Consider the following 11,644-nt stretch of genomic DNA (forward strand, 5'->3'; position numbering starts at 1 on the left):
CAATGAATTTATTGCAACAGTCTTACTTCCTATTAAAAAAGCATGACATCAATGTTGGGTTTTTCCAGTTTATTCCAGTTTATTATTATGACTTAAGCTGTGTGTTGTTTTAATTCCTCCACATATTCTATATGTGTCACACTTTAACTGGATTCATCGTAGGAAAAAACGTATTAATGAAAACGTAATGTTTGCTTTTGTTGTCCTTCACAGCTGTGGTCGATAAATCTGTTGTTGATCCCAGCACTGAGTCTGCTGCTCCGGTGCCAACCCCAGACAGCTCTGAGGACAAACCCAAAGAGGACGTCGTTGAGCAGAGTCCCCCCGCACCTGTGGAGCCGAGTGTGGAGGAGAAAACTGATGACGTCTCCAACAAGACCTCTGTGGAGTCGCTGAAGGAGGCGAATGAGAACAACAGCAACAATGCTGACTCCAGTCAGACAAGAGGTTGGTATTTCAAGTTTGGCATTGTTATTCCTTGTAGTAGCTGAGATATTCATTATTTCATACTAAAATTAACAGCAAACACTCAGCTACTGATTATACCGTATGACACTATGTGTTCAACCACTTAGGATTGAAAAAAGACAGTAGTGACCTCAGTTGACTCTACTGTAAGATGGCAGAATAATGACAAAGTGATTCATATCTCAGTTCCAACTTCCTGCAACATGTCGCATTTCAACACATTTTCCACTAATCGGGTGACAAAAACAAGAACTTACAACTATTCAGTCATTCACTATGTTAATTTTCTGTTGTAACCCTAGTTGAGTAAAAATTCACTGTGCAACATTAAAAGATTCTTGCAAGTGTGTTGCTGACATTATTATTGGTTACTAGTAATTGGTCGCTGAATCCTCTCCATATTGACTGTAAAATGATCCCTTACTAGTGGTACTAATGATTAATTGACTCTTCTGTCTAATTTACAGTATAAGAAAGTAATCAGGTCACATTACAGCAGTTTGTTCTTCCGTTTACCATCATGATTTGCATCTCTAAACCTCCATTGCTTCTTTTAAACAGACAGGAAGAGGATCATCAACCTCTGGGACGTTCCTCTCAATTGTCCGGTGTGAGACATTTCGCCGATATGCTCCTGTGCCGTTCTTCCGGAATTTGGTAAGACCACAGTAGACAGACGTTCTGCTGCAGCTGCTACGCTGCTTAGCCAGCTCAGGTGTTAAAGGAAAGAAGAAAAAAACACCCTGCCCTGCAGGTCTGCAGACATTATGAATGGCCACTGGGAGTGCTGTGTTACAGCTTCTGGTCCTGAATTCAAATATTAAAAATAGAGAAGTCTTAACCATTACATCTAAAATTATGCAAGTGTGCTTGTCCCCAAAATTGTAAATCATATTGACAGTCTGACATCCAGTAGTTTATAAATATTCACTGGAAGCTGCACCCATAAACTTATACTCTATGGCCGTTGAAAAAGTCAGCTTCACGACATACAATATATCATTCAAAGTGTTACTACTTTACTTTTAATTGCTTTGCTAATAATAATACAATAATATTGCAATAATATTACATCAATATCCACTTGTTTTGCCTTTTCCCCCAATATATTAACTGCAGTTCACAGACTCCATCTACATTATGATGTGACCACTCTTAGGTCATGAGCTCACTCCATGTCTAAAGCACGTCTTTTCTGCTAAATTTCTATGTAAAGCACACTTGGCATCATTCCTTTCTCCTTCTGGTTCCGCCATGCTCTATCTGCCACTGATGGATGAGATTCCTCTCACACCAGTGCTAACATGGACCCTCTCAGTCTAATCATCATGTGCTGCAGGATGTGAGGCCCGCATCTGCACCTGCACTCCCTCTCTCTTCCTATCTGCTCAGAAACACTCAGGGCCGAAGCCTGAGGCCCGAGGAATTCACACCGCTCTTAACAGCTGATGATAAGCTCACATCTGAGGGGCTAGCCGCTCTCAGATGCTCCGTGTTAGCAGTCACGGATCATCTCCGTTCCCACAAAAACACCAGCTTTACAAATCCCAAGCATCTCCGTCTCAGCAGAGGCACTCAGTTTTAATTATGTGGGTCTTCAAGATGAATTGAAGGATGCATGACATCTAATGACATTTTAATTAATATTATCGTTATATCTGTGACGTGATCTTCACGCGACAAACATGTCACCCTTTTCACAGCAGACATTTTGACTTGTCTATAGGAAACGCAAATGTGTTTCTGATAACATTAATGACGGATCAGTTGTATTGAAGTGTCTAAATAAGCTGTGACAGTGAGCCAGCATGCACAGCAGACCTAGTAGGAAAAGCACAGGTGCATCTAATTACATTAACGATGGGGGAGGACCTGGTATTGCGCATCGTGGCTCATTGGCATAGCTTACTGGGACCCTTGATGGAACGAAGTCATCATTAAGGTTATCAATCTCACTTGTACCTTTCCTGCTATGACATGTCAAAAGATCTGTAAAGAAAAAAAGTCCACACCAGTTGAATTCAATTCAGCCATCATCAATTTTATGATTTACATTTGGGCTTTTACTTCTGTCTTAATGTCAAAATGTACTGTGAAAAAGCCTTTATAAAATGATTAACATAAAACCCTAAACAATAGATCAATTGACTATTAGCTAGTAATAATTCAACATGTGAATAGGCTCTAACCAGAGCTTCTAAATGCTTTGCTGGTGGCACACTTAAAGGGGAACGCAGCCTAAATTAAGAATTTAGCAAGCCCTCTCGTCACCACAATGATATAGATTGTATCTCAGTATAAGTCTTTCTTCCAAAATGACACTGCGAACACGTGTTGTAAAACAGTGAATAACGCTATTTGAACCAGAGAAGAGAAAAGGAAAAAGTGAACACTCATTCCCACCTGGTCTGAGACGTGATGAGCAAGCTGGAAAACTGAAGTTAAAAGGCTGCTCACCATTCAGCAGTTGTGGATAATGGATATGAGCTGACAGGCCGTAAACTAAACCAGCATAATTAGAACTGGGACTTCACTGTGTTATTTTCCAGTCAGAACTCAGCTTTCATGTGTGATGTTTAATGTTTGAGGAAACTGTCTGTACCGCTTGGGATGAATATTTCACAGCGAGGAGGAGACAACATAAGATTGAACTATGTGAGACAAACAAAGTTAGTCGTTCGTTTGAAGCAGCATGTTTTATTTGCAGAAGCTCTTTTTGTGAAGGGGCTGGAGACAGGTCATGGAGCCGAGGAGGGTCAAGGATCTAAAGCTGAACAATACGTTTTTGTTTGTTACTCAAAAGCCTTTGTATGTGGCCTCATGATCATAAATGAGTCTGTATATGGTATGTCCTTTCATTGCCCAGGATAAACAAGAGTTTGTATATGAATTGACTCGTTTTACTTTTGAGCAATTTGTGTCCTTTTTTCTGCTTTCTAGTTTCTCGCAAAGTCACAATTTTCTTGGCCGATATAACAGGTGTAAAACACAGATTTATCGTGTGCATGATGACAATGGTGCATGTGGTGAATGCAGGATCTTTATCTCAGTAATAACAGTGAGGGGAAGCTTCCTGCGTCTGTGATTTGATGTGGTTAAAACTGGCAGGTCGACCATTACACCTGGGCAACATTTCAGGAAGGAGGGACTGTCGGGAAAACACAGACTGAAGAAAACAGCTGGTGGAAGCTGGTTCTTCCCTTTCCTCTCATGACTTCTTACCACAAAACATCTAGTTTTGGGCAAGAAATTGAAAACTTGTAGTTGCTTGAAGTTGTGAAGATAACTATTAGACTTGCATCATTAAAGGACAGCGTCCAGGTTGTACTGTACATGCAGACAATTGTGTGTGTCACTTGATGTGTGTCAAGATATTGGCAATGTTCATGCTCTAACATGAATTTAAAGGATCTTACAGTTGCCTACAGTATGGATGGAGAAAAGTTGTTGGTGCAGTGGATTTAAAAAAATCTGACTTTAGCGTGCAATTATATATTTTTTCTTACCTACAAGGTTATATACAGCAATATACTTGCAGTTTAAAGCAAAGACAGGCTCTTTCACAGCACTATCATGTTGTGTTAGTGTTGATATGGTGATAGCATAATGTTGGGGCCGGATTAAAATGAGTAAACAATAATTTAGTGTTATTCAGCATTAGGAGAAAAGGATTGGCAACACCACCGTGGGCATAGTTTTCTTCAGCATAATTGTTGTGTAAATGTGAAGTGAATAAGACATGGTAAGTTATATCCAAAAGGAATGCTCAACTATTTGATAATCACAAGTTTCATGAATAAAAGCTTCACCTCATAGACGTTTGCTTGTTTCTCGTCTGTGTTTTGGGATACACAGTGATGCAGCCTCATCCTGGCATACACAACAGCAGCCTTTCATAAAAAGATGCATTCGGTTTATCAAAGCTTTGTAAGATGATTCACGCCAAAGCATACTGTATGTAAAGGCCACATTTACAGTTGTTGTTTTTTTTAAATACAACTAAATGTTGTGTGGACAATGTGGTAAAGGCACTGCTGAGCCTTTGTGATGATCCCATAGAGCTGCTCTTTGGAGCCTTATGCCGTGTTCACACCAAAAGAGTTGCGAATTTTCGCCATATATCTCCTGATACTAAAATAATATCAGTCTGCATTATAAAAAATAAAAAAAGGAAAAACTGAGGACAATTCTCTAGCAAAAACTCTAACTCACCTGATTCTGCTCAACACTCAAATATACACAAATAAACAAACCAACACTGACAACTTTCAGTTTTACGTTTGACGCGGAGCTGGCGTTGATATTTTTTTTATTTTATTTTACCAGCAGTTTGATTCAGTAACGGCAGGACAGCGGTGATGCCGGGCAGAGCTTCTCAACGCTGATTGGCTTTCGCAACTCAGCGTCGGGCGAATTCTTCACCAGAATTTAAATATTTCAACTTCAATATTTCAACTTCAAATATTCGCAACGCTTTTTCGCCTCTATCGTGCCGCCCGGCAAAAAAAATGCTTTTTAGCAACCATGCGCGTCTGTGCATTGACTTAACATGTAATCTACTCGCGCAAATATTTCGCAACTCTTTTGGTGTGAACACGGCATTAGGGTGTACTGCGCTTATGCAATCTTAAAATTGGAATAGGGTTTCAAAAAGGTATAAAATGCAGAATTCAAGGACACTGTAGGGTTTGAGCCAATCGAAAATGTCTTTATTTTACATGGCAATATGCACTAAAGACCAAGGCATTGTGACCGACATGGGTCTTCAGATGTATTGTATGTATGGAAGCAATAGTTGAAGGATTTAAATTAATACTTGTTTTCTTGAGAGTTAAATGAGATGATTGTGTCCAATAAATATGAAGCTGAAGCCAGTAGCCAGTTAGCTTAGCTTAGCATAAAGACTGACAGCAGACAAAATGTGCAGTGTTACTGCACTTCAATTTAATGAACTTTTAACTTTTAAGAGTAGATGTTATTTCCCAAACAATTTAGTTGAGTTTGTTGTGGTACTGAGCCCCTTATGAGGTCATGGCGTGCTTTTGTAAAGAGGAAAACAAGGCTCAGACAATGACAAATGAGGTCCATCTGATCGTCTTCAAACTGAAAACAATACAGAACCTTTCAGCGTGATGCCATTAGACATGACCACCAGTGTGTGTCTGAACGCATACTGTATTTTAGCCTCTCAGGTTAGCTTCCTGTCTCTTGTCTTTTTATCAAAACCAACTTGGGTGCGTGTCTTCTTCCTGCTTTGCTTCCTCGCCCTGGAGAAGTTTCTGGGTTAAAGTCCTTTCCAAAGGTCATAGGTCAGATAATCCTAATTAAAGGGTACACAGTGACTGCAGGAGAATAATGTGGCCTTTACGTCAGAGTCAACTGGCTCACATTCCTTGCCTGTCATTGAGCAAGTCTCTGCAGAAATGGATGCACAGCGGCTGCTGTGATGTGTAGCGCAAACTAAGATGCATTTCAACAAACGCTGCTGCACATGACAGAACCTGAAAAAAATGAAAAACAATATTTGTGAGAACTGTGGACGGAGGCATGAAAAATTGCTTACTAGTTGGCCTCAATGTCACCGTAAAGTAGATAATTCCTTCTCCACCATTCACCCAATATTTATATATTTTATATTCAAGCATACAATTTTGTAATTCTGAATTCAAGTTTATTTCTATCCTGACGCAGGAAGCAATGTAAAAGCAGCGGACAATTAAAAACGTACTTTCCCTGACCTACATCCTCTTATTTTAAGAGATGTCAAATTATGCTAGGCCTTGACCTTCCTTATTTACACTATAGACATTTTACAACTAGTGTCACATTTTCTAGATTCTTCCTTTGTACTCCAGTCCATACTTTGGCAGGTGGCACGCAAAATATTTAAAGGGCTCAATTTAGTAGTGCATGTTTCCCTTCTTTACACTACACTGCAAGTCTCTCAAAGAAGGGAAGGAAGAGGGAGGGGGGATACATAGTGAAAACAATTTCTAGAGAATACAGAAATAGAGTCAGCAGTCCAGTCACACGATGTCGAGTCACAGTGGGTTCGTTGTGAACAATCACACCCTTGACATGCTGTGATTTATTGACCGTGTTGCCTTTACTTTGATTAGTTAACAAGGTTTTGTTCTTTTTTTGCAACTCATCTTCTATAAAGAGGACTCATCTGTCTAGTTAAGGACGAACTAATGAGAGCTTACTGTAGTTTGGAAATTTGTCAAGATTCCCAACTGAGTAAGCTAACATATTTATCATGATTGAAATTTGAGAAATCACTGAATCTACTGTGAAAGTAAACAATCACGCTGTAGGACAGCAGGGTTTGTGGCTAAATGCCAGCATGCTCACAATGACATAATTATTAGATAATTATTGGATGCCTGGTGTAGCGTCCGGAAGAACTTAGTCAAACAACTTCTCTCGTTCTCGGAATTTATTTTCCTTGATCACAAGTAAGATAACAAATGCTGCAAACGCGATAGCAGGGAGTCGTCCAGTCAACACGTAGGTTGACCGTCCAAAGACACACACCGAACAGCCAGAAGGTCGGCTCTTTAATACACGGTTTATATACTATATATATATATATATACTGATAAACAGGTGTGAGTGTTGAAGTGCGCAGGCGTGTGACTAACTTCCCTTGAGAGCTGGACATTTCATAGACACAACCAACTCCAGCTGCATAGCTGTGTTATACTGACCTCGCTAACCTGAACTTTAATAGACATGAAGAGTAAGAGTAATGGAGAATATCTGCAGAATATAAGGATTTATATTATCACTAGCTAGTTGAAGTTGGCTCTAAAAAGATGAACACAGCATGAAGATGCGTCCGCTTTCATGTCAACGCGCCCAGATCCCAACACAGCTGACTCTTTCAATGACCTACGACTCCAAACCCCATGAGGTCTATAGTTGCAGGGACAGTTTCCTCTTCTGTTGTCCTCTCCAGGCTGCTTTAGACATTCCTGGCCAGGCTTTGTGCAGTTGGCAGGACTGCTGTGATCAGGAGGCCTGCTGACAGACGGACATTCATTCACCTGCTGGTATCGCCTCCGGCATCGACTCCGCATTCCTCAGGCAGTGTCAAACTGTCAGAGTCACACCGGGGCTTTATTACATCTTTGTCTCTCATCCTTCACACACAGTTTAAAGTGAACTCAGGTGGAATCTCAGATGATGCTGAATAAAAGTACCCCAAAATGTTAAAACTCTAGTGTCCTTTCGTTTGATGTTACTCGGTTTATGTTGAAACATTCAAGTGTGGAATATACACTATATATCAGTGGCACTGCAAAAATAATTATCCAACGCTGAACCCAGAAAATGGAACAGCGAAATTCATCAGATTCAGTCGTATGGGACTTTGTGATGTAGTGACTGGGGTAGTTGGTCAATTATTTTAACTGCCGAGTTACTGCCGAGTTAACCTCTAATAGGCGGGCAAGCTCGTAACATGATGACACAAGTCAGTCAAAACAGCTCTCCAAGCTTCTTTCTATTTTCATGGTTCTGGGCCATTTACTCTATCTGGCTTTTTATTCTCAGGATTCCTTTCATTTAGTGTACAGTTAAAGAAGGGGCTAGCTAACTTGCTAAGCTTAGTCGCTAATAAAACAGTAAGGTGCTTTTCTTATCCGAAACGAGGAATAAAATACAGAGGATGTTGTTAGCTTTACAGATAGCAAAACCTCCTTAAGGCAAATTTGAGATTTCTGACATTCGGCTTGATTTACTTGACTTGACTTATGTCAATGCTGTGTATTTAAATGGTCAATTCAAACAAAGCTAATAACTTTACTTTCTCCATTTTTGCCTCTACAGCACTTAATCCCCTCGAAAACTGTCACGGTGGCTTTCTATCGGTCAGAGGCACAAATCCATGTGTCAAAGTTCGCCAAAGTTGAACTCAATACACGCAAATATATGGATTTACTTTGACCCGACGAGTAAATCTTCTGACCACAACAAACTGCATTAGAATTCATTAATTTTGGTGTCACCGGCCCTTAACCCGGACCTTAGACCAAACCTACATTTTTACACCATTTTTATAACTCTAATTCAAACTTGATCCTGACGCTTTTACAGTAACTCTTAATTTAAGCAATTCTTAAATTAACGCAAAATCAAACACAATGATATCTAGAAATATTTTACACTATTGTGAGTCCCATCTTAAACTCAGACACTGAAATAAAATGAGTATTTTTGTATTACTTGAATACATTTAGGATTTTGTTTCTTACATGTTTACCTATTTCGGCAGAATTCTTTGAACTATTATTCAGATAATTTACAGCTGTTTTGCATCTTGTTTTGCTGTGAACAACATCACTCATTCTGGTTCAGAAAACGTAACCTTGAAGTAATTAATCCATCAGGTCTGATACATTTTATCGCTCCAGTTGTTTCAACTTCTGTTTTTGTTCACGTCCCTTGTTGTTCCCCAATAAAGACATTTTTCACTTCAGGAAATACATACAATTTCAATTCAGTGATACATGAAGCACTTTCAGCTGCGGAGAATGAAATGAAATTAAAGTATTTTTTCTCTTCAAAAAGGGTTATTAGAAACGTCTTGTTTGCTTCAGATGCCAAATTAAGTAGAAGACAGAACAAAATAGCTTACTTAACCTCACAAATCGTTTTCACAAAGTGTTACTGTTTTACCTGAATGGCATTTGGGGGTTTTCTGTTTGTGGGTGACTGAAAAGGATGATCATCTTTGCATGGGACTCAGTTGAGCATTTTCTTCCACACAACTAAATCCCCCTTGGAATTCCCAATCTTTCAGCAGCCAGGTTTCACTATAGCAGCTAACTGGTCTCCACAGATCCCAATCTATCAACCCGGCATAACTAGACTAAGATCAATGTGAAGTCTTACCTGCAACCTGAGCCTGAGTAGTCACATCACTGATTTAAAACAACCCCCTTTATATTGGATGCAGTTCAGATTAACTCGTGACAAATTTGAAACTAATAACCACTTTGAAATAAGCGATTGGGTTTGAATGGTTGTGAAAGTGCAATAGACCAGTTGGTCCTTAAGCCTGTTGAAAGTATCAGCTGTGTTTTAATTGAAGACTGTAAAGTGTCAAATGTAATAGGAATGGCTAATTGTGTATTTTTATATAAACAAATATGAACCCCAAGATTAACCCTCATTGTCCCACTGTTACCGGTACATAAACGCTCAGAGACTACACTGTATTTTTGCAGTCACTTATTAGTTCATCATAAATCACATCAATCGATGTGGACTAGGATTATTTCAGCTATCCTCTTCCTCAAACAGATGTCTCTCCATAGAGGTCAGAGGTAATGGCAAAGGTCACATAAACTTGGTCAAAGCAGAAGTTACAAGTGGAAAAAGCAGGTGATTGCAGGACATGTGACCTTTTTTTTTTTTTACTGTGTTTCAGATTGAAGAAGTGACCGCAGGGGAGAAGGACACGTCTGTCAGTACGGTGTGAGAAATCGAGTGTTTCCTCCTTGTTAGAAACAAATGTATTCTAACACAGCAGCTTTTCCATAGTTAAACGTCAGCTAAACTAAGCGTCTTAAGCATTTTACTGATTGAACTGAATTTGTGTGTTTTACAAACGGTCTCCCCTCTCTCCCACCCCCCTCCATTGATCATTATAAACAGTATAAAAACATATGATAAATGGTTCATAACACACTGGGGTGTAATTGTAAGCAGATATATTTGTATTGTATATCATTGAGTAAAATACAGCTGTAAAAATATGAAACATGTCTTCGTAGGATGTTATAATTGCTGACAAATACTTTACATAAATTAACCCACATAACAGTATTTTTGGTACATATTTGTAATCATGATATATAGATAAACAAGACAATACAGGACTGTCGGGTTTAAATCAGTGCTCTTTAGGATGCAATGTTATTTTTGTAGATGCTGCTTTTTGCTTTTCCATACTGTTCCCATTCAGTAGTATTCAAGTTCCCGTTATGCTAAAACAATTGCCATGAATGACATAAATGTATTAAAGAAACGTGTTCTAACTATGTCCTATATGTTTTTTGCAATTATTTACCATTAGAAATTATGTATTTACAATTTGTATCATGGCGTTGATCAATCTTGGCTCATCTTAACCAACCACATGAATGATAAAAGTGACAACAGAAGCTCTGGTTGTTATAGCTGTAAAATAAAGTGAACAGAATGAAACTAAAGACGGGACAAGATATCAACCAGGTGGGTTTTTTTAACCAGATATTTAAAAAAAAGAAAAATTTAAAAATAACTTGATTAACATTATATAACACCAAACTTTAACAACAAACGTTATTCACAAGTTTCTGATATAGATAAATAAACCGTATAAACTGAAATATTGACATCACTTTTCTTTTATTTCTTTGGCCTCAGAAAATACTGATTAGGTCAATTAGCATTTGTTCAGTCCAACATGCTGTACCTCTGCTTCTCCCCCGCTGACTTTCACCAACTGTTCTCTTGGATCGCCCTAACCTTGTTTTACTTTAAGTGCAAACATGAGCTCCAGGTGCAAACACATTTAGTTCAAAGGGTCAGTGTTAAAAGACCGGAATCCCCCGGCACTGTGCTGTATACAGTCCTGGGTCAGTAGCCGGCTTTCTGATTTTGGAACTGGTGTCTAGTAGTATACGTATAGAAAGGTTATTATTGGTGCTCATTAAACCGTAAACAGAAAATGTATCATTTACTTTGATTAAAATATAACACACAATAAATCACAATTAATTGCTGTGTGGGGTTTCAGCTCATCACTGAAAGACTTGCCTATATAAATATGAATCTAGATTCATGTTTAATTTCACGAGCCATATAATATTTTTATAATTTCCATTTACAGTGATGTGTTGCCCAGTGTTTGGGTCTGATCCAGCTGCTATATCCAGCCTGTTTCCATGGGCTTCCGCTCTCCTTTAAAGACGAGTGGAAGCACCGGCCTATATCAATCTGCTCGCAGGATGCATTAATCCACCATTAAGCGGGTGAAATGTTGCACTGAGCCTGCGGTGCAGCAGTGACGGCAGAAGCGGGTCTAAATTTTGTGCGCGTACCCCTCAAACCTGACCGCAGTCATGGACACCCTGCACCAAATCATCCAGTGCAGCAGAACACAAACCTGTTCCTCCTCGGAACT

General features: G+C 39.1%; 1 long non-coding RNA gene across 1 annotated transcript; it reads left to right on the plus strand.

Moving 5' to 3' along the window:
• The first annotated feature begins 230 nt into the window (after window positions 1–230).
• On the plus strand, window positions 231–10,517 carry LOC306738117. The gene is made up of 3 exons (XR_013771007.1): window positions 231–447; window positions 1,030–1,125; window positions 9,905–10,517. It is a non-coding gene; the product is annotated as an uncharacterized lncRNA (long non-coding RNA).
• Window positions 10,518–11,644: the final 1,127 nt, after the last annotated feature.

This window comes from Taurulus bubalis (genome assembly GCF_910589615.1).
Source record: "Taurulus bubalis genome assembly, chromosome: 6".
NCBI lineage: Eukaryota > Metazoa > Chordata > Actinopteri > Perciformes > Cottidae > Taurulus > Taurulus bubalis.